Source organism: Ambystoma mexicanum, chromosome 8 (genome assembly GCF_040938575.1).
Source record: "Ambystoma mexicanum isolate Mex_15411 chromosome 8, UKY_AmexF1_1, whole genome shotgun sequence".
NCBI lineage: Eukaryota > Metazoa > Chordata > Amphibia > Caudata > Ambystomatidae > Ambystoma > Ambystoma mexicanum.
The window spans coordinates 638,767,634-638,791,477 of NC_090929.1; the positions used below are offsets into that span (position 1 = coordinate 638,767,634).

At 48.8% G+C, this 23,844-nt stretch overlaps 1 protein-coding gene across 1 annotated transcript in view; it reads right to left on the reverse strand.

Moving 5' to 3' along the window:
• Nucleotides 1–23,844, reverse strand: part of LOC138472262 (ATP-dependent RNA helicase DDX19B) — an 857,647-nt gene that overhangs the window by 359,812 nt on the left and 473,991 nt on the right. The gene's annotated exons all lie outside the window — the stretch shown is intronic.

A 23,844-nucleotide genomic window follows, 5' to 3' on the forward strand; every position in this document is an offset into this window, starting at 1 on the left:
TCCGTAACCACTGCAATGACGGGGACTGGAGGGAACGCGTACAGCAGTGTGAAGGACCACTCCACTACGAACGCGGCCCCTAAGGCTCCTCTTGGAGGAAATTCCCACGAGCAGAATCTTTCGTACTTCTGGTTGATACTGGTGGCGAAGAGATCCACTTATGGGGTTCCCCAAAGGGCGAAGATCTCCAAAAGAACTTCCTGAGCCAGCTCCCACTCGTGAGAGACCATGCTCTGCCTGCTCAGAGCATCTGCCGCCACGTTGGTCTCCGGCCAGATGAACTGCCGAGATCGAAATTTCCTGCTGGATGGCCCAAAACCAAAGCTGCATCGCCTCTCTTCACAGTGGGAGTGACCCTGCACCCTCTTTTGTTGAGGTGGTGCATGGCCACTGTATTGTCCGTCATAATCAGGACATTCTTCCCACGCACAGACTACAGAAAAGCCTTCAGGGCTAGCCCGACAGCCCATAGCTCTAACAGATTGATGTGAAGTCTGGACTCCGACGGAGACAAACGACCACTGGCTGTCAGCTCGTTGGCATGAGCTCCACAACCCGTGAGGGATGCGTCTGTCACGATCACCACCGCTGGCCACGGTTGCCAAAATGGAGCACCCTTCAGCAGATTTCCTTTGATGGCCCAGCACAGAAGATCCTGTGCGACCGAGGGCGGAAATGGAACGTGATCCGACATCCTGCCGGAAAACTGACCACTGCATCTTGAGCGCCCACTGCAGAGATCTCATCCACAGCCTGGACACTGGCACCAGTAAAATGCAGAATGCCATGAGGCCGAGCAATCTCAAGAACTCAAACGCCAGGAGACTCTGGGCACGTTGACACTTGTCCACCATCTGCAGAATGTGATGAGCCCTCACCTGGGGAGGCGAACACTGCCCCAGGGATGTGTCGAGCACTGCCGCGATGTACTGGAGCTGCTGGGTAGGTTTCACATGAGACCTCAAGTTGAGGGAGAAGCACAGCTTGGGAAGGGAATGGCAGGTGACGTACAGATGATCCAGGACTTGCTCAGGAGAGCGTGCCCTGATCAACCAATCGTTCATGTAGGGGTAGACGTGAATCCCCCTTTCCTGAGATGCGCTGCCACCACCACCATCATCATCTACTTGGTGAAGACCCTCAGGCAGAGGTCAATCCGAATGGCAGGACCCGAAAATGAAAATGCGAGTCGCCAACCGCGAACCTTGGGTACTTCCTGTGCTTGGGATGAATCGGCACATGAAAGTAAGTATCCTTGAGGTCGAGAGACACCAACCAATCCTGAAGTTGAAGGGCCTGGAGGACTAAACAGTAACCATCTTGAACTTGTCCTTCCTGAGGAGCTTGTTCAAACTACGCAAGTCCACGATGGGTCTCAATCCTCCATCTTTTTTCGGGATCAGAAAATATGGGGAATACCATCCCTTGTTCCTCTCCGCTACAGACACCAGTTCCATGGTGCCTTTCTCCAGCAGGGATAGGATTTCCTGTGCAAGGAGCCGATCCGGACGCTTCAAGAAGAGCTTCCCCGGTGGACTGTCGTGATGCCTCTGCCGGAAAGGAAGACAAGATGATGCACCAGCCTTCCCCCAACCGGCGAACCATGGCCCATGGCCTCATGACTGAGCGGAAGCAGCAGTGCCGGAGGGCAAGGAGGCAACTGCCCGAGTGGCTTTGGCACCTCGAGTACCTTGTTTTCCACCTCTGGTACTCCTACATTGGCCCATTTTCCCTTGGTAGATCGAGAGGAGCTGCCAGTCGGAGTAGTATCGAAAGGAACCTCCCCTCCATTGCTGTCCCCTAGGACGAAAAGGTGGTGGTTGACGTACTGCAGCGTTCAAGGACTTTGCTGCAGCTTTGGAGGTCTGCAACCTCTCAAGGCTCTTGTCAGCCTTGCTGCCATAAAGATGGACACCATCAAAGGGCATGTTGAGAAGCTGGAACTGTACATCAGGAGCAAACCCAGACTTCTGCAACCACACAAACCTGCGCATCACAGTGCTCGCCGCCATGGACCGGCTCACAGTCTGCCACGTCCAGACCCAACTGAACAGATTCACACATGGCATCCTTGCCATCTTGAACAAGGGCTAGAAAACCATCCATTCACCCCCTTATGGAATATATTCAGCCGCCAAAGATGCACAATTCCACAGAGTGCGAGTGAATCTTGCCAAGGCACAAACTGAGTTGGCTGCCTTTAAAACCATACCCCCAGATGAAAATACTTTCTTCGCCCAACCACCAAAGCGCTTGTCGTCCCTATCAGGAGGGATGGTAGGTTACGCAGCCTGCTTCGCTGGGGCCGTAGCCTCCTGCACCACCAAACTCTCCGGAGTGGTGTGCGGAGACAAGTGGCAGGGGTCACCACTGGCTGGATGGTACTTTTTCAGAAGCGACTTATTCACTGCCAGGAGACTCTCCGCAACAGTCCAAGCCGCTGCCACCCTTCTTTGTAAGGCCATAAGAAATGGCAACACCGGGTTAGTGGGTGGACCTTGGTCCAATATATCTGTCAGACAATCATGCAGAAAATCCACAGGTGGAGCAGATCACCCCAAGTACCCAGTCACCCTCGACATGAGACGCCTGTACGAGGACTCGGCATGTGTACCAGGCTCAGGCCTCCAAACTCAACATCCGGAGAGGTGTCCAGACCACTGGCGTCATGTAAGGACTGACGTAGGTCTTCCATTTGGCTGTGACCAGACAATAGGTCATCGGGAACGTCAGGAGGCATAACCGCCTGCTCATCCGACCCTTCTTCCACCTCTGAAATGTAGTCCAAAGGCTGGAATAAATCAAGCGTGGGGGGATGACCAGAGAAGGGCTCAAAGACAGGCCTCACTGACATACTGAGGGCCTTCCTCAGAGTTTCCACAGCCCGCCGAGGCACCTCCAGTAAATTCTCCTCAAAAGACGTTGAGGGCGCCGATGGAATTGGCGTCGACGACTTCGACCAGAGCCCCAAGCGTGTCCTTCGACAGCCTCAGCGCCGATGGCGTCGACGACTTCCTCTGCGCCTCGAGAGTCCCTCGACGGACATTGCGCCGACAATGCCTTCTCAGAAGGCCTCACAGGCTCCGACGATCTTGACGGTGTCCAGGACCTGGACCTGGCATGGCTATGGCGATCAACCTTGTCCGATCGGGACCTCGACAGCTCCCGATGATCGCACAGACCGCCCGAGCCCTAAGGTGTGCGAGCGGTGGCTTTAGCTCGTTCCTTGCCGGCTTCTCTCAAAGGCGTGGATGGAACGGTGCCCTGCGATTCGAAAATCGCCATCATCTCCTGGCGGAATGTGTCCCATTCCGCCGGCGAGGAATGCTTTGTGGGACAAGCCACCCGCTGTCTGGCGGAGTCCTCTGAAGAGGAAGGCGACCGGTGATGGCGCTTCAGAGAATGTCTACAAGAGGCAGAGGAATGTTGGGAACCACTCAGAGATCGAGACCCCTGGACTTATGCCGACAAGGAGAGTCGCCTCTCAAGTCATCTGTCGAAAGCCCAGCAGATTTCGACTTATGGGATTTAGAAACCCTACCTACCGATAATTTCTTCTGCTCCCGCAAGGCCTTTGACGTCAGGGACTGGCAGTCATCGCAACTGCGGTGGCTTGGCTTTCGCCCAGGCACCAGAGACAGGCGTCATGCAGGTCCGTAATGGACATTTTGGAACTGCAGTCCCGACACTTTTTTGAAGCCCGACTTCGGGGTAGAAGAGGAAGACATTTTCACAAATCGAAATAGAATAGAGCGCACCGAGATTCCAAAGCGAACACGTTAGCTGAAAAAAACGGAACTGAGGTTATGGGTGCCGTGCATCCTATATATAACATCCGGTGACATCGACCCTTGAGGACATCGTGTCGACGTCAGCAACGCCGAAAATATTTCCGAGGCAGCACAGCTGTGGTCATTCCTGTCGTAGATGTGGTATACGTCGGAGGACACAATCCCCTCGAAACAACATTTTTAAGAAGATTGAAACACTTACATACTCGTAATGTTAAGTAATAACTTAAGGACACTTTGTAACATTCTATTACATAGTGTGAGAAACCAGAAGGTGATCAGTCATCCAGATGGGCAGGACACGGCCATTGCTTTTGGATCCAGTTCCTGAGGGTGGACCAGTACGGGAGGATCACCTGTGTGAGGGGTCTTCGGGGAGTGGGACACCGGATGGTAAGACGCAGTATCACTTGCCCTGTAACACCTTTACACCAACCTACCAGGTAGGATATTTAGGAACTCAACCCCACCACCCCATTTCCCTCAAACACTTCCTCACAGACAACCCGCTGTGAGAGAAAATGGACTAACACCCGAGCCGTATACCTGACGTGTGTCAATGCACTGGTCAGGCAATTACTGACCATCAGACACACCTGACTTCCATTAAGCTTCCCCACACGGATAAAAGGCGGAGTACAAGAGCACACACTGAGCAAGGCAAAGCACATGAGGAAACCATAGTTTCAAGATGGCAGTTTAACAAGAGGAGAGACAGCAAAACAGAAGTTCCGTCGACCCTTTCGACTAGGAACCTTTACTTTAACGAAGTCTCAAGAATAGAAAGCCTAAGACCAGGAAACAAGGTTGAGGAATCATGCATTGTGTGTCGGAGGTACCTGAGGCCCTCTCGCGTTGATAAGCAAGGCAGGGAGAATCGTCGGCTCCCGTGGTACTGTCCTTGGCTCCAACAATAAAGCAGCGCTAGTGAGATCAACAAAGCCAGTGAGTTGGGGAGACTGATACAAGACCCGTCTGTGTTGAAGCCAAGGTTGCAAGCGACATTGTATGGCGAGAGTTGGAACAAATATTGTATGAAACGTGTGATAACCAACACGAATAAAGTTGAACTGCAGATGAGTGATTGAACTTTGAAACCAAGATACAATACCTTTGACAGAGTGATCTGGCGCCGAGTGTGTGCTCAATCAAAGGTCTCTAAAAATCCAGCTGAGTTGATAAAAGTAAGAGTGGAAAAGGATTGTGAATCAAAGTGGTCCTGCGACAGGTCAAGCAAAATCCTGCACACAATCGAAAGTCTTCGATGTTGATATAGTAAAGAAAGTTTGTAACAAAGTAGATCAAGTTGGTCTGAGCCCAGCCAAGGGAGATCAATTGCAAGCTTTGTGTTGAAGTTGTGTGTTGCAATGGATAAACTGGTCTGGGCACGGCAGAGTAAAGAATGTGTCAAAGCGGATCTGAGCCCGGCAGAGGGTGATCAGAGGTGAATAGTAAATCACCTAAGATTATGTATATGCGAAATACAAAAAGAAAAGTAACTATTTGTTGCATCAGGCCTTCTGAAAGAAGAGACTTTGAATGGCAAAGAGACTAACACAGAAGGCCATGATGCTGAAGATCTGCACCCTTGTGCTAGAGACGCCAAAGCTTGAGTGTTCTGCCTTGTCCCCTGCTGACAACGTGGGAAAGGGAAGCCGGTAGCTTGAATACCCGACATATTTCTTGAACACTTTTCTCTTGCATAACATTTTTTGCCTATTTGGATTTAGAGGTAAGGATTGGCTATGGGTTTATTAGTATTGGCCCTTTTTTTTTGACAAGACGCCACCATCACTGTTATTTGATGGTCATAGCTTGCTCCCATCTGTGGATTTAGGATTAGATGGTCTTTTTTCAAACCCAGTTGAAGCTCAATAAACACCCTTAAAGTGTGGTCACTTGTTTCTGTCTTACTGTTGATACCATGGCTTCCTTACAAGAGATACTGTTACAACACTAACTTATTTAGCAAAGAAGTTAGTTTCACACTTGTTATATTTTCAAGACAGGAGCCTTGTCAATGTCCTTTCCTATTTTAAAGCATACATTTTCTCAGAGGCAGAAGGGGGACCCTAGTGGTCTAGGAGCCAGCAGCAGGCAGGTCAGGATAGGGTTCAGTTGCAGGAAAGTCAGAGGTCCAGAGGATATCATCTTAAACAAGTATTCCCTTCAGAGTTAGCTAAAAGTGTTCAGAGCCTTCACAGAAGACTCCCTGTAGGTGTTCCAGCATTAGGCATGGGCGAACAGTATGGGAAAACTCTTCAAAACACACGAATAACCCACTCAGCCTCACAGGATTGACAAGACTTGAGGTAAGTATTACCCAAGCAAACAAGAGCCTTTGTGGATGGCTTCAAGCTGAAGCAGCACAGGACCCGGTCCCTGGAATCTCAGTCTGGTGGCGGAAGAAACGGATGCTGGATGGGAACTTGTAGCAGCAATTGACAAACTGTTTCCAACAAAGGTTGTTTCAAGGCTTCTCTGGGCTCTGGATTTGGCACCCTTTTACAGGAACCAGAAGACGGAATATTGCCAGTCAGATTAGCATCACTCTCTCGGTCCAGCACTCTGGTGAGGGGACTTCAGGGATTCGAATCATGTCTGGAGGTCCAGCAGTAGTGCAAAGTTTCAGCAGGAATCTAACTTTGGAAGACCATGCACCACACACTGGCTCGAAGTCCCTGGGTATTGGCAGTTTGCTGCCCAGCAAGGTCGAAGCTTATCAAGGGATGGCTCAAAATGCAGGTCTTCTTGAGACTAGTGGGTCTCAGCTTCTTGGTAGGCGTCCGTGTCGTCGGGACCCCCAGGTCTATTGAAAGGAAGTGTTAAAATAGGCTCTGGTTATACAGTCTCTGGAATTCGTTACAACGCTTTTCTTCATCCTCGGATTCAGCTCCAGCGGTCGACTTGTCAGCAGCTGCCATGATCGGACTGTTCGGGAGAATTCTCAGAAATGTGCTAATTCCCCGTCTACCTTAGAGTCCCCCAGCACTTTAACTGGATTTTAGGACTTTTTATCTCATAATTTTTATGTGATTTAATTTGTGTTCTTTTGAACTTTGGAGTCTGACAAACTCCATTAGGCATCACCTTTACATTGTGTCACACAGCACCTTCAGTGCAGTGGCACAGGGAAGTCTTAGATTTCGCAAAGGTTTAAATACCTTCTCTTGGTGAAACTGTTTCCAAGAGCAGTGAAGTGAAATTGACTTTACTTACATTTCGTAACTTTCTAGACCCAACACACACTATCTTGCCATAGGGTGCTGGAGGGGTTACTTAGCCCTTTGTCTAGTTTCTCAGGTAACATTTTTTATGTTACCCTGCCTACAGTTTATGGCTGGTGGCAGTGGTTTACTTTTTACTACCATTGTGTGTTTTTATCACAGACTGCGTTCGCAGCCACGTTAAAGCACCCATGGGTGCCCATTTCATCAAAATGGCCCAAGCCTTTTTTCGTCATTTCTTGTCAGGAAGGTCTTTGAGATTTACTCTGCGTGCCAAACCAGGTTTGGTCCCTTTGTTAGTTTTGTCTTTGGCAGGCTTCACGAGTGAAACCCACATCTGGCTCCAGTAGGTCTGGCAGGGGCAGGAAGTGAGGGAGGTGCCCAAAACTCCCTCTGCTTAATCCCCTTGGTTACAGGAATGCATCCAAAGGCGATTGGCAGGCTGGCTGTACGACAAGGACAGACACCATGCTGTGTGATTGACAGCTAGGCTGGAATGAATGGGAGAAACCTACATAAAAGCGAGACTTTTTGGCTTGCAAGACAGAGTCGAACACTGGGCGAAGGAATCCGAAGAAGAACTTGGAAGAGACGCTTGCTGCAACTCCTGGACTATTGGTTTGCCCGGTGAAGCCCTGCTGCTGTGCTGACGCATTGAATTCGCCTGGACTAGAGAAGCCCTGCAAGGACAACATCTCCCTTTGAGTGGGTGGGACCAATCAACTCCAAAGTAAGCACGTCTGGACATCCTCTCAAAGCTGGTTGCATTTCCAGTGCTGCTGGAACCGAAAAGCCCGGGAGAGGAACACCATTGTGTGTGTTTTTAGGTCGGACCCGAGCGCTAGGAAGATCCTCCCGACTTCCCTGTTGCAGGACTGAAGAAGCCTGAGCCACCTCAACTGAGTGCTGCACCCCAGAAGCAAGGAAAGTCTTAAGTGGTATCCGAGAACCGCTGTGTTGCCATTTGCTGTCAGACGCAAGGAGCTGAAACACAGAAGAATCGCTGAATTGAAGTTTGCCCGTTGCTGCCGCTGACCTTCCCATTGCAGAGCAGGAGTCCCGTGACATCCTCCTTGTCCCCACGCCCGAGGCTCAGGAACAACAGGATCTGCAGAGCTGTACAGGAACAGAAGCCAGCTGAAACCATTTCTTCTAACCAGAGGTACTGTAAAGTCTAAGAACTTGACTCTTGTTGTGTAGAGTTACTTGCTCTCAGTTCAGAACTGTCTTGGTTACCTTGCAAAGTTGCCAAAGCTTGGCCCTTCACAAGCCTCCCAGCTTGTGGCCCTTCAAGTGGTCTATTTTCTACAAACATTTCTAAAAACATTGTGCAAGACTTTTTACCTACCTGCAAAGAAGATCTTCAGCTCCCCTTGACATTGTGCAATTAACATTGACTTTCCTGGCTCCCTGGGGGACTTTGCTCACCTTTGACTCTGCTTTATCCTTTCCCCCAGAAAAAGGAAAATACATATTTGCCTATTGGAAGTTTTTCAAAAGTACGTACCCATTTGTGAATTATTTGTTAACCTTTGTTTTGTTCCTCTATTCTATCTTTTACATCAAACTCAGTATTGCTCTAAATGTAGTAGTGTAAATCAATGTCCACAGTGTCCTAGCTATTTAAGTCACCTGAGGGTGTAGGAAGTGTGTGTGCCATCCCCAATGGGCATCATCTAATCTAGAGAAACTAAGTGTGTTCTGAGGTGTATTATAATTGTTACATATATTGCTCACTTCTGAAGGCTTTACAACTAACTGAAATTAATAGTTTTAGCAAGAAACCCTGAGTTTAACTGCTACTATGAAACTGTCACAACATTACTGCTCGCATTGACCCCTCTTGAGATAAGCCTGGCTGCTCCACCACACTACCAACCTGCGTAGTTCAGGCTTATACAAAAGGTTGGGTCCCTATTGCCAGGAGGTGAGGGTTGTTGTAGTGCACCCAAAGGGTACTGCATACAATCGTGCCTAACAGACTATATCGGGAACTCTTTCTGCACTTTACAGAAAGGGGGGCTGGCTGTCCAATCCGGACAGCCAGCTCCCCAGTTCAGGCAAGCTGGAAGACAACGGGCTGCAGAGTTGTGGACTCTCTGGTGCCTCGGCAGGGAATACAAAGGACTCCGGCTGACAACTACAACCAAGATCTTTCCTGTCTAAGATGGCAGAAGACGACCTAAACAACAAGGATACTTACAAATGTCAAAAAAGAAGGAGCCCACCGTTCTAGCAGAATGGGGACTCTCCTACGCATTACTGTGGCTGATTTGAGAGCCTGTGAGTAATGAGACTAAAATCTCATCAAGGTAAAACCACTGCCACCAGCCATTCAAGTTAACTTGCTATTGTAACAAAAACGTTACCAAGACAGTGAGAAAGGGGATACAGTGCATCTCTCCAGCACTACAAATAAGGTGGGGGTGCTGGTCTCACTTAAGTGGGAAGGGCATCGAAATCCCACTTGCTCTTGGGAACAGTAGTTCACCCAAGATATCAAGAGAAATGAAGGGAAGCCCAAAGGCAACCTAGCACCACTGCATTTTAAATGCAGTGTGCTGCTGCATTAAAATAAGGGAACTAAAATCCATACACATTATGGAGAGACATAAAAAAGGTCACCCATAAAATGAGTAAACTACTAGGTGAGAGGGGAAAAGGATTCCTACTCATCTAAGGACAAGGAAAAATAATCAAATCCAAGCAAAGGGTTCTGGGGTTAACAGGTCAGGAAGGAATATGTTATCCCACAATCCTCTCCATAATGAAGTGGAAAAAGAGCAGCCAGATAAGGGAAAGAGGAGGGGAAAGAAAGAAAAGGCATTCTCTAAAAAGAAATGTCGAGAATAAGGGACCCCTCTCTCCCTACTGTAAAGGCTGAAGCCTGATGGTGAAGGCGGATACTCTGCGATACCTTCCCTACCATAGCTCTGTCAAACTTGTCCATGTCAGTTTCAAGAAGTTGTCCACCATAGCCCAAGCGGATTCCTGACAAATCAGATTGAAGGTGATTGGTTGCTGAAACACTATGGGCTACAATCATGCAATGGACTAGCAGAGGGGGCGAAACATCTTCAGCTAAGTATGAAATCACTAGTATTTAAAAACCACAATGGCCCAACCTCTTTCTCTCACTTAGCAACAGAGGTTTTCTTGTTCCAACACAAGAGAAAGCATGATGTTCCAGAAAGAATGCATCATGCCCAAAATGCAGAAGTCTAGGAGCTCATCCTAGCAACACACTTCTCACCTCGGCACTGCCCTCAACTATATGGGATACATTACTCACGTAATTGTATTTCTGATGCTTGTATCTGCTTAGATTCACATGCTGTGCATAGGCCGACATCTAGTGGAAGCTGCGGAGTATTAGTTTGTTTTTCGAAATTCGAAAAAGGGCATCAACGCAGGGCGTGCGAGTAATACCATCCCTAGTGTGACGTCCTCTGTAACCATGATCCCTCACGCGTCTAGGACCCTGAGATTGTATTTTTTTTTCTGACATGAGGTAGCATGAGGAGTAGCGCGTGTACAGATTATCCAATCAGATAGATAGAAAGATAAGACTACAAGCATCCATGCGCCTTCTCTCAGAGGGGAGGAAGGGCAGGTCGCATGTGAATCTAAGCAGATACAAGCATCAGAAATACGATTACGGTGAGTAATGTATCCCTTCTGAGGCTTGAGGAATCTGCTTGGATCACATACTGTGCATAGATTAGCGAGCAGTGTTAGAAAAATGAGGTGGAATGTGAGAAGGGTCATGAGCAAATAAATGTCTTGGAACGGGTGTCAATGCAGTAGTGCTGAGTAAAAGTGTGAATAGAGCTCCAGGTGGCTGCTTTGCAAATGGTGTCAAGGGGTACATTTGCAATAAAAGCCAGAGTGGCCCCAATGCCTCTTGTCGAGTGGGCTGTTGGCGTGAAAGGCAATGTTATTTCAGAAAGGGAGTAACACAGCTGGATACAGTTTATAATCCACTTAGAGATGGCACCATTAGAGACGTGATCTCCCTCTTTGCCTGTAGCTACGGAGACAAACAGCTGGTCTGTTTTCCTCAGCGGTCTGGTTTTGTTTACACAGTATAGGACCACCCTACGTTTCACCTCAGCCGAGCTTTGTGGGTCTTGGACGAAAGCCGGAAGCTCAATGGACTGGTTCATGTGGAATTTTGAAATAAACATAGGTGAGAACCTAGGGTGTGTTCGTAAAACCAGTTTATCTTTATGGACAGTAAAGAAAGGGTCCTGCACTGACAGAGCCTGAATTTCACTGATCCTTCTTATAGACCTAATGGCTACCAAGAAGGCAGCTTTATATGTCAGGTGTTTGAGACTGCTCTTATGCATGGGGGGTTCGAAAGGAGGGCCCAAGAGTTTAGCAAGCACCACATTAAGCTCCCACCCTGGTGGTGGGTTAGAAATTGGAGGGTGAAGCCTCTTTACTCCTTCCATGAAGGCTTTAACCACTGGTATTTTCCGCCACGATACATTGTTATGTGAGGTGGTGTACGCTGACCGAGCTGCCAGGTGTACCTTCAGTGAATTAAATAACAACCCTGCGTCCAGCAGGTGGAGCATGTAGGTGACTATAGTGGAGCAATCAACTGGGTTGATTTGCTTATTCTGGCACCAGATAACGAATCTCTTCCATTTGTCAAAGAAGCAATACCTTGTGTTTGGCTTCCTAGATTCTTTTAGGATGTCCATACATCTCTGAGGTAAGTTGAGATGTCCAAACTCTATGACCTCAGGAGCCATGCTGCCAGGTTCATTGAGTTGGGATGAGGATGTACAGTCCGACCTTGGTGCTGGGACAGTAGGTTCTGCCAGCACGGGAGCTTGATGGGTTCGCACACCGCTAGTCTGCGTAAGTGTGGGAACCATGGTTGCCTCACCCACATGGGAGCAACAAGGACGAGCGGTCATGATGCCTACCCCCGGAGCACCAGGCCAGGCCCAGCACCCCCGGGAGCAGGCATCACGCCCCCGGGTAAAAGCCCAGCGGCCCTTTATAGGGGCTCTTTGGACTCTGTCCTGGCGCCATTGGCGCCAGGCTCATGTTGGACATCAGTCCTGGCGCCATAGGCGCCAGGCTCATAAGGGGAAGTGTTTGGTTCACTTACCTGAAGCAGACCATGCTGCATACTCACCTGATGCAGACCATGCTGCATGAAGAACCAAGCCAAATGAGGCTTGGAGGGACTATTTTTCTGAAGGAACTATTTTGTTACTTGGGTGGGGCTGTGGAAGAATACTCACCTGGAACTTCTTCCAAGGCTATTTAAGCCACGCCCGGACAGCCACACGTGCTTCGCGTTGTTCTGCATCCCAGCAGCTGAACGCTCACCGTGTCAGCTCCTGCGCCTGGACTCCAGCCACGTCCGCCTCGAACCTAGAACACCTGTAAGGAAAGAAGAGAAGAGAAAGGTGAAAACCAAGAACTTATTCAACCTTCTTACCTGCATCGGGAATCTTCACGCCAGCATTCCTGAAGGAAGACTTCCATTTAAAAGCACCGCGTTGCTCGCTGCAGCAACGCGCTTCACTCACCTGTTCCCGAGACGCCGCCCGGCTCCATCGCGGCTCTCAGCACCGGTCGCCACGTCCCTGCACCTAGGGGAGAGAAGAAGAGACAAAAGGAGAGCAAGGGAACACAAGAGGAAAGCCGAATTTTCAGCCATATTACTTACCGGCTTTTCTTGGTGAACCATTCCACATCTCGGGTCGGCGCCGCATCTTTGGCAGGTACCGCACCCCGGCCCCTATGGGGAAAGAACAAAAGACATTACTGGGGAATTATAAAGACATTTAGAGGGGTCGCCCTCAGCACTAACTCACCTGATTTTACCACCGGCAATTTAACCCCTCAATGCATCGCCTTTGTTCTGCACCTGAAATAAAGGACAGATCACAGGTTAGGAAAAAACAACATAAAAGGAGGCTCACACTTGAACTTTTGCATCTTCATACTTACGGCGTATCGCTCAGAAAAGTCAAGTGGATTTGCCAGCGCCATTCTGAAAACCACTGAAGTAACTGGACGAACGCGCGCCCCTGCACCAGAAGCTGGATGGAGAGTTCATCCTTCCAAACCATAAGGTGAGCTTAAACCGGGGGTTTTGGAGGAAGTCGGAGAAGAACGAAGGAGTAAAGGGGGGAGCAAGCACACTATTCAGCAGACAGTTAATCCCCTTTCTCATCTGCAGAAGGATATTCCTACGGGCCAGACAAGCAAGATTTGGGGGTCCTGTTCAATCGGTGGTCCGAATTCTGCGCATCACGCTTGAAGAGGCCACAGCAACCCAGACCAGCGCCTCCGTGGGAGCCAGGTGAGCGTTACACGAGCGTCATCGATTCCCTGTGCATCTTGTTGACCACCTTCCTGATGAGGGGGTTGGTGGAAAAGCATATGCAAACATCCCTGACCAGTTCATCCACAGGGCGTTCCCCTGGGAGTCTGGTTGGGGGAACCTGGATGTGAATCCCAGGCACTGCGTTTTCGCTTGTGGCGAATAGGTCTATAGTGGGGAAACCCCACTGAGAGAAGAGATCTTCTACGATTTCTCAGTGTAGACACCATTCGTGTTCTTGTGGGACGGGATCCCTGCTCAAAGCGTCCGCCACAGAAATGAGATCCCTGGAACATGTTGAGATGACAGGTAGATGTTCTGTCTGAGTGCCCATATCCAAATTTTCTGGGCAGCTTGGACTGTTTTGGCGAACGAGTCCCTCCTTGCTTTTTCAGGTAAAACATTGCTGTTGTGCTGTCTGTCAGGATCTGCACTGACAGGTTTAACAGGTAGGGCTTGAAGAGCTCTGAATACTGCCAGAAGTTCTAGCAGATTGATATGACTCTTGGCCATTGAGTGAGACCAGAGACCCTGAGCTGTGTGGTGGAGAAGGTGTGCTCCCCACCCTGACAGGGATGCGTCTGTTGCGACTACCGCCTGTATCTCGGGATTGTAAAAAAGTTTCCCCTTTGACAGGTTTTCTCTTGTCCACCAGTGAAGACTTTGTACAAGTGTTCGCGAAACGACCACTAGATCGTCCCACTGACCACTTGCCTGAGACCACTGTTTCGCCAACCATTCTTGCATTGGACGCATGTGCAGGCGCGCGTGGTGGACCAGGTAAATACTTGACGCCATCATGCCCAGTAAACGCATCGCTTTGTTGCACCGTTATCTAACGACAGGCCTGATATAGCGGAATTTGCAGAATTAGATTCCGAATTCTTTCCTCTGATGGAAAGGCCAACCCCTCTTGTGTGTTTAGGACAGCTCCTAGGAACTGTTTGGAGATGCTTGGCACCAGACTTGACTTTTTCTCGTTTATGGAGAAACCCAATTCGAAGAGGTTGATAGTTCTTTGAATATTTGATCTGCAAATTACTGGGGTCTCTCCTGCGATGAGTCAGTCGTCCAGGTAAGGGTACAATGGGATTGCCTCCTTGCGCAGGTGGGCCGCCGCCACAGCCAGTATCTTGGTGAATACCCTTGGAGCCGAGGCTATACCGAAGGGCAGCACCTTGAACTGGTAGTGCTGACTGTCCACCTTGAAGCGCAAGAACCTTCTGTTTAGCTGGGAACATGGAAATATGAAAATGGGCATCTTTCATGTCCAATGTTGCCATGTAGTCCCCCTTTTTTAGGAGGGGGGGTGATTACCTCTTGGAGAGTAGTCATGCGAAACCTTTGGGGCTTGACATACTTGTTTGCAGGCCGTAAGTCCAATACTGGGCGCATTGTCAAATCTTTTTTGGGCACAAGGAAGTTAGTTGAATAAATACCCTTGTTTACCTGGTGTCCCGGGCGGAGTGCTATCACGTCCTTTGCTAGAAGATTGGCGATCTCTTCGAGGAGGATATTCTGGTGGTCTAATGAATGTACTTTTTGATGTGGAGGGTGGTTTCGGGGACGCTCTAACAGTTCTAGGCAGTATCCTGCAGACACTGGACAGCACCCATCTGTCTGATGTGATCCCTTCCAAAGCTTGGGTGAAGTTGGTAATGCGTCCCCCTACTGGGGATGCACGAGAAGGGACTCTGAACGGAACGTCACTGTTTTTGCTGGAGGCGTGCCACTGCCTCTATTGGGGCCGCCTCTACCCTTACCACGTCCCCTCTTGTTACCCCTGCCATAACCTTGGGTAGACTGCTGGTTATTCCATGGTGTACCCTGCCCCTGGGAATAGTTGGAGCCTCTGAGTTTTGGCCGCGTGGCCGACGAAAATTGCCATTCCCTCTCTAATTGGGGGGTTTGTTAGTTAACTGGCCCAGGGATTTGAGATTCTCGTATTCATCTTTCGCATTTTTTAAGGCGTTCTCTACCGCCTTACCAAACAGTAGATCGTGCTCCACTGGTTGGTCTATTAGAGATGCTTGTGTCTCGGGTTTAAACCCAGATTGTCGTAACCAAGCATGTCTTTTGAAAACAGTACTCTCTGCTATCAATCTGCCGGCGTTATACGCAGCATAAAAGGTTGCCTTGAGAATTCCGTCAACGTAGTAGGGCGTGGGACTCTGGACACTTCATCTTTTAAATCTTCAGACAGCCCTCTCCTAAAGATTGTTACCTGGGCATCATCTGACCAAGTGGTTTCGCTGGCCATCTGTTTAAACTTGGTTATATAAGCCAAAATGTCTAGATTACCCTGCTTTAAATCAAGTAAGTGTTCCCGAGATGCCACTCGAATTTCTTGTCGGCCAAACATTGTACGGATGCTATTGCAAAAGGCCGTGTGCGAATCCAATATAGGATTATTGTTGGTGATCAGGGGCGTAGCCCAGGCTAGTGCTGGTCCGGTCATCTGGGAAACCATGTAACCTACACGGTCCCGATCAGTATGGAAAAAGGCACTCTTGAAGGCGAATTGAACGGTACAAGAGTCTAAAAATTCCTTAACCTTATGAGGATTACCATCGAATTGACCTCCAGGAAGAGGACCTGGTGGGACCTCTGAACAATGAGGAATACGGGAGGTAGCAGCATGCTGTGCTACTTGTTGTGCCACTTGATGAGCTACCTGTTGTGCTGTCTGTTGGTTTTGTCTTAGGGCAGCATTCTCCTGCTGGAGTTGCTGAAGCTCGGTGGTCAAAGATTGGACTGCAGCGATCAGCTGTTGGATCTGCTGTTGCTGTTGTGGATCCATTTTATGAGATTCTTAAGTTTTTGTTCCAATAGAGAAAGTTGACTCCACGAGACGGGCAGGAAGGAACTGAAGACGCTCTGGTGTTATTTATGCTGATCCGATGCTGAATGAAATATGTACAGAGAAACAGAGGGTTCTGTATGGGAGTGAAGAGTGAACTAAACAAGGAACAAAGTTAAGAAAGGTTTAGAATTACCACAATAGGTGTAAGTCAGAGACGACTAGTTGTTGGAAGGAAGATCCATGCGCTCAAGACTGTTGTGAAAATACAGAAATGATAACAATGGGAACAATATTTAAGCAAGATATGTTTTTCAAGGAACCAAGACAGGCCACTTACGTGACAGTATTCAGCTGTTTGATGTAAATAACCGGCTCGAAGGTAGGAGCTGCCTGGCCGTACGTGAGGAGCTGCACTGTAACGGTAAACACAATGCGTTCAATATATAATAAGGCTGTGACCTGTCAGACTAAGATCGTAATAAACAGGTCTAGAAGGAAAACCGACCTGGATGGATAGCACGAAACAATGCAGAGTGCAGACGGAAACAATGCCGAGTGCAGACGCGTACAAGGGAGGCGGGTCTTGTTACTTTCGTGCTCAAGAATCTCATTCTGTTTGAATGCCGAACTCTGTGTGCAGATAATAAACCAAGAATGAGAAGTAGAAGTGGGTAAGAGGCAACAATTTAGAATGTAAAAATAAGGTCGGTAGAAGGTCAGTGATAGCTATACTCACAAAGCGTTTGTGTACTCCTAAGAGAGTAGCAACGCGTCGGTCTCCAGGAATTCTCAGCTGATATACAGGAGAGGAAGTGACCTGAGCATCCTGCGTTGCTCGATGGGAAGAAACAACTAGACTGTTGCTAGCGCTAAGTTCACAACCCGGCGCGGCCATGATGGAATAAGCGTAAGGTGGGCGATTCGTCTTTACGATCATCACAGTGTCTGACAGTTTGAACTTGCAATCTGCTTTCCTAGCTTCCTTGATTTAAGGTGAATATACATGTGGAACTATTCTGGAAGAATTCAACTCATAAAGCATCTTCTACCAGTTAACTCAAAAAGACAATTTAAAGAATTTGCAACAATTATTGTTTATGAGTAAAAGAAGTTTTTTCATTGATTCTAAAAGTTTAAGAACTATTAAGGAAACTTCTTAAATACAAGCCTTTCAGATCTCAGGAAGGCTAAACAGGTATAAATCTTTTCTAGGGGAACTAGGTGGGAGAGGTGTATTTTGAGAGAAAGTAACTCTGTAGTTTTCTCGCCCTCTGCAGGTGCTCAGCTGTTTCGAGAGAGAGAGAGAGCGACCTGTGTTCTGTTTTTATTTTCTCCCACTTCCCCTTTTCCCTCTGGGGTGTGGAGACTTCTGCTGTGACCTTCAGTAGTTGGCTGCACATCTTTGGGGGACCTGTGGGGCCAGCAGCTTCCGTGGAGAAAAGAATCAGGACCCGACAGGTGGTAGTTGTAACTCGCCAGTAGGGTGGTGGAGTTGGCAAACCTTGCCTGGTAGGCAGAAATGTAGTCTACCTTCCTTCCCAAACCATAGATCTTGCTCTCCTTGGCGGGGGGAGCTTCAGAAGATAAGGGTGTTCCCGCCCTCTTCCGGGTATTAGTCACTACCAGGGAGTCCAGCTTCAGTTGCCGCCTTATGTAGAGTGGGTCTGCTTGGGCTGCCCTGAACAGTTTTTCAATCCTGGGGTTTACTGCCCTGTGAGATTGGGATTGAGAAGGGAAGGGTCTATTCTCCTTTGTATAGACTTGAGAATAGGGATGGCCTGGGCAACAGGTCTCTTCTCTCCCACTAGTTCCTCGGCAAAGTCCCTCTCCTCCTGTGCTCCCTGCGTATCTATGCGGAAGTGTTCAGCCGCTCTAGATAAAACCTCATTTAAGAGAGGTTGGTTGTCGACAGGCGAGTCGGTAACCGGAGGTTCCTTGTCTACTGGGGAGTCTACTCTGTACTCTTCTGCGTCATCTTCGTCCTAGTCATCCCCATAGTAATCCATTCCAGTATGGACGTCCAACGTGGCCAATTCTGGATCCTCGTTAAATGATGGATCCTCATCATCTAGAGAGTATGGCTGAACGTGGTAAGGGTCGGAAGACCTACTTTGTGGTGGCGCCTCAACTCGAGGTTTTTTACCAGGGGGTTGCAGGTCCTTAGACCCCGAGGGGGTTGCCCTGTCAGGGGCATAGGCGAGGAAGTGTTGAGGATTCTTGGCATAGAAGTCTGCTAGGGATGACATTCTAGACATGACTGTCTGTATCCTCACTTGACCATTCTCTAGAACTGGGGATTACCCTCTCCTGGGAGTGTTTCCCTTCCTGCCTGGCCCTATGCCCTTATGCAGGGGTCTTGGCCATCTTTTCAGAAGGTTGTGACTTGTCCTTATGTGTCTGTGGTGCAGCCTTCAGGCTGAGAATGCTTCCTCCCCTCCCCCGTGACTGGAAGAGTGCTTCCCCGGCATCTTCACCTTTTCAGAGCTCTTCGACGTCTGGCGCCGAGATTCGGGGGTGGTTTCCCTTTCCTTAGCGAATGGAGGTCGGGGCACAGGAGCAGCCGTTCCGCGGTCTGCTGACGCCGACTCCTGGAGTGCGGCCTGGGGATGGAGGTCGTCTTCGTCTCCCGACGATCGAACCGCCGTTACTTTAGGGAGCGAGGCACTCTTGGCAACAGTGGATGATTCCCTGGTGTCATGCAGCGATCTTGATAGAGAACGCCCAGAGGACACCGATTCGGTGGACCGTTGTCTGCGTGCCTCTTTCCGAGAACTGGACGTGCGCGCCGAATCTCGGTTGGACCTCGAGTGCTTAGTGGATGTGTCGTGGGTAGAGCTTGTGTCGCCGGGGGTGTTCCCCATAGTTGCCCTGCCGGACAACCTTCCGAGGTCAGGGACTTGCGCTTGGCTGTCTCTCGACGCCATGTTGCCCTCGCCGTCCAATAGGATGGCGTCGCTGCCATTACTGAAGGTGCCCTCCGCTTCCATGGCCTCTCGTTGCCTGGCATAGTGGGCCCAACGTTTAATCGAACGGTCCTTTAGAGTCTTCGGTTTAAACCGACTACATGCTCTGCAATTTGCCTCAGGGTGGTCCCTTGGCAAGCAGAGGTTACAGGTAGCGTGTGTCAACCTAAGGGTACTTGCGGTTGCACTTAGGGCAAAATTGGAAAGGGGTACCCTCCATACGCACCCTGTGGCAGCAGGCTAGTGTGTGTAGCAATATATAAGAAAATGTATTTAATGTAATTCTCTCTCTCCATATATACATATATGACAATGCATTACTTACCGTAAAAGCATTTGATGGTTGTATCTGCTTAGATTCACATGCTGTGCATAGTCCGACATCCAGTGGTCACTGCGGAGTATTGCATTTTGTTTTTCGTAGTCGAAAAGGGGACGTCGACAAGGCGTGTCTGTAACACTATCCCTATAGTGACATGCAGTGTACCCACAATCCCTCACGCGTCAAGGTCCCTCTGTTTGTATTTTTCCTGCCCTGAGGGAGCCTATTAGACGCGATTGAGTACAGAAAAGAGATATAGAAGAAAGTCTATGTTCCTTCCATCCGAGTGGGGAGGAAGGGTGGGCGCATGTGAATCTAAGCAGATACCGTAAAAGCATTTCTGATGGATGTAAGTAATGCGTTGTCTTCTGATGTTTGTTAATCTGCTTAGAATCACATGCTGTGCATAGACTAGCGAGCAGTACCCGGAGTTGGAGGTGGGTTGTGCGAAAGAACAGTAGAAAAAAGATATCTTAATACCGCTTGTCCCACCTGGGAATCAGATCTAGAGTGTGCATCTAGACAGTGGTGTTTTGTAAAGGTGTGAACAGAACTCCAGTTGCCGCTTTGCAAATGGACTCAAGAGGGACATTTGCAATGAAAGCTATGGAAGCCCCGGTGCCTCGAGTGGCATGTGCTCTTTGCTTGAAGGGTAGTTCTCTTAGCAAGAGAGAAACAGAGTGATGCATTGTACAATCCATCTAGAAATAGTGGATTTTGAAACTGCATCCCCTTCTCTTCCTGCTGCCACTGAGACAAAACTGATTAGTCTTTCTCAATGGTCTAGTTCTTTCCATATAAAACATCACGGCTCTGCGAACATCCAGTGTATGCAGGCTCTTCTCACCTAAGTGAAGGATTTTGAAAGAACGTTGATAGTTCTATTGACTAGTTGACATGGAATTTAGAGATACATTTCGGCGCAAACCTAGGATGTGTGCGTAGAACCACCTTATCCTTGTGAACTGTTACAAAGGTGTCTAGTACAGAGAGCGCTTGTAGTTCACTTACTCTCCTAATGGAGGTGATAGCCATTAGAAAAGCAGTCTTAAGAGTGAGGTCTTTAAGTGTTGCTTTGTGCATGGGTTCAAAGGGTGATCCCATGAGCCTAGTTAGTACCACATTTAGGTCCCATCCGGGAGCGGGATTAGCTATGGGAGGGTGGATCCTCTTCACTCCTTCCATGAAGGCTTTAATAACTGGGACTTTCCACCATGGCACTAAGTTGGGAAGTAGTGTATGCGGAAAGTGCAGCTAAATGGACTTTAATAGAGTTAAACACCAAGCCTGAGTCTAGTAGGTGAGTCAGGTACAGAACATTTTTTTGTGGGAGAGCAGTCAACTGGGTTGGTGCTCCTTCCCCTACACCAGATGACAAATCTTTTCCATTTGCTAGAATAACAGTGACAAGTGTTAGGCTTTCTAGCCTCCCTGAGAATGTCCATGCATCTCTGCGGGAGTCGTAAATGTCCAAATTCTATGATCTGAGGAGCCAGGCTGCTAAATTCATGGTCTGAGGGCATGGATGTAGTGTCCTGCGCAGCATGTTGTACGGGCAGGGAAGTTTCTCTGGAGGAGAAAGGGACATCTCCATCAAGTGAGCGAACCAAGGCTGTCTGGCCCACATAGGGGCCACCAGTATCATGGTAACTTGTTCCTGGTGCATTTTATGCACTATCTTGTTGAGAAGGGGAGTCGGGGAAAAAGCGTAAACAAATTTCCCTGACCATGGCATCGATAGACCGTTCCCCTTGGATTGGTTCTGGGGGTACCTGGAGGCGTAATCTTGGCATTGGGCGTTCTCCAGAGTTGCGAACAGATCTATTTTTGGGAATCCCCATTGTGTGAAGACGTCGAAGACGATGTCTTTGTGTAACCGCCATGCGTACTCCGAGGGTAGAGGGAAGTCTCTGCTGAGTTCATATGCTAGCAGATTGAGTTCCCCTGGTACATGTGACAGTAGGAACATGTGTTTGAGAGCCCACTTCCAGATGTTCTGGGACAGCTTGGACAGTCCTGGAGAGTGAGTGCCCCCTTGCTTGTTGAGGTAGTACATGGCTGTGGTGCTGTCCGTGAGGACCATCACTGTCTTCCCTCGCAGGTGTGCCTGGAAGGCTCTCAGTGCCTTGGACACAGCTAGTAGCTCCAGTAAGTTTATGTGCTTGTATGCTATGCTCCGAGTCCAAACTCTGAGCAGTCGGATGGGATAGGTGAGCCCCCCATCCTGTGAGGGATGAGTCTGTGGTTAGAGTGGCTTCCACTGCAGGGGTAGCAAATAGTTTCCCTATTACCAGGTTTTTACTTCGACCACCACCGTAGCGAGAGAACCAAGGCCTGCGAGACCACCACTAGATCGTCCCATTGTCTGCTGGCCTGACACCACTGGCTGTTGAGCCACTCTTGCATTGGGCGCATGCACAGGCGCGCGTGAGGTACCAAATAAATACATGACGCCATCATTCCTAGTAAGCGCATTGCTTTACGTACCATCAGCTCTCGACCGGCCACATATTGAGGGATCTGAAACAGCATGTTTTGGACCCTCTCGTTGTAGGGGAAGACAAGGCCGTCCTTTGTTCGAATTAGAGCCCCTAGTAATCGTTTGATCTGGCCGGGATCTAAACTGGATTTCTTCTCGATGGAAAAGCCCAGTTCAAACAAAAGGTCTACAGTCTTTTGGGTATTTGAGAAGCATGTTTCGTAAGAATCCCCTGTTATGAGCCAATTGTCGAGGTAAGGGTATACTGGGATGGACAACCTGAGCAGGTGGCCCGCTGCCACTACCAGTACCTTCGTGAATACTCTCGGCACTGATACTATGCCGAAGGGTAGCCCTCTGAACTGGTAGTGTTTGCCCTCTATCATAAACCTGAGGTATTTCCTGTGCACTGGCAACATTAAAATATGAAAGTATGCATCTTTCATGTCCAGTGTTGTCATGTAATCTCCCTGTGAAAGCAGGGGGATTACCTCCTGTAGAGTCCCCATACAAAACTTTTGAGGTTTGACAAATTTGTTCGCTGGGCACAGATCTAGTACAGGGCGCATGGTTAAGTCCTTTTTGGGTACAAGGAAGTACACTGAATAAATAACTTCCGTTACCTGAGATAGAGGCACAACCTCTATAGCTCCTTTTTCTAGTAGTTGGTCCACTTCTTGAAGGATGGCGAGGTGTTCTGCTGACATGCGTCGTCCCCTTGGGGGTCTGTACGTAGGGGAACTGTTGAATTCTATACAGTAATCGTGGGCTATGGTTGATAGTACCCAGCGGTATGATGTTATACCCTCCCATGCTGGAAGAAAGGATGTTAACCGGCCCCCGACCGGCGATGCATGGGAGGGGACCCGAATCTGAGTGATTTGGTGTTGGTGGCTTGGGAAACCTCTAGCGGTGGGACCCCGACCTCTTCCCTTGCCACAACTTTGTCCTCTTTGGTTGTATTGTCCACTGGTGCCTTGGTTAGAGGACCAGTTACCTGCAGAGTATTGCTGCTGCTGTTGCTGCTGCGGCTGGTGTTTGCCTCGAAAAAAGCGTTTGTTGCCATAACCACGTTTGTTGGGAGGCCTTGAAATTTGGTCTAGAGTTTTGATGGTGTCAAATTCCTTCTTTGCAGTCTCTAGTGCCTCATCCACCACCTTACCAAAGAGGTTGGCATCTTCTATAGGTTTGTTAATTAGAGATGCTTGTGTTTCAGGTTTAAAGCCTGAATTATGTAGCCATACATGGCGTTTGAGGAGGATTCCTTGGACTAGGGAACGGCCAGACGTTTCTGCCGCATCCAGAGTATTTTTAATGATGCTTTGGTTGACTAAGGTTCCTTCAGTCACCGTGGCTAGAAGCAGAGTACGTAGGGGTTCCGGTACCTCCTCAATGTCCTTATGTATTTTGCTCCATTGTGCATCTGCGTAACTTGCCAGCAAAGAGTTGTTGTTGGCAATTCTTGCGGAAAAGGCAGCCGAGGCTGTAATCCTCTTTCCTAGGGCATACCATTTTTTACCCTCTTTATCTGGTGGTGCCTCGCTAGTTGGCAGCGGGACCGCTGCTCTTTTCCTTGTATTTGTCACCACTAAGGAGTCTGGTACAGAGTGGCCCCTGATGTATAACGGGTCTGATGGGGAAGGACTACATTTTTCTATCCTCGGGTTGACCCCTCTGATCAAGGCGGGTGTAGATAGTGAAGGAATAATTTGTCTCTTTACTGAGGCGAGAAGGGGAATGGTTTGGCTGACAGGGGTTTCTCCTTGATGATCTTTTCTATAAAGTCTATGTCGGGAGAAATTTCCCCGGTCTCGATTTCGAAATGCGCTGCTGCCTTGCGTAGTAGTGCATTAAAGGTAGGTTGATCGTCTATAGGTGAGGTATTCCTAATAGTTGAGTCCTTG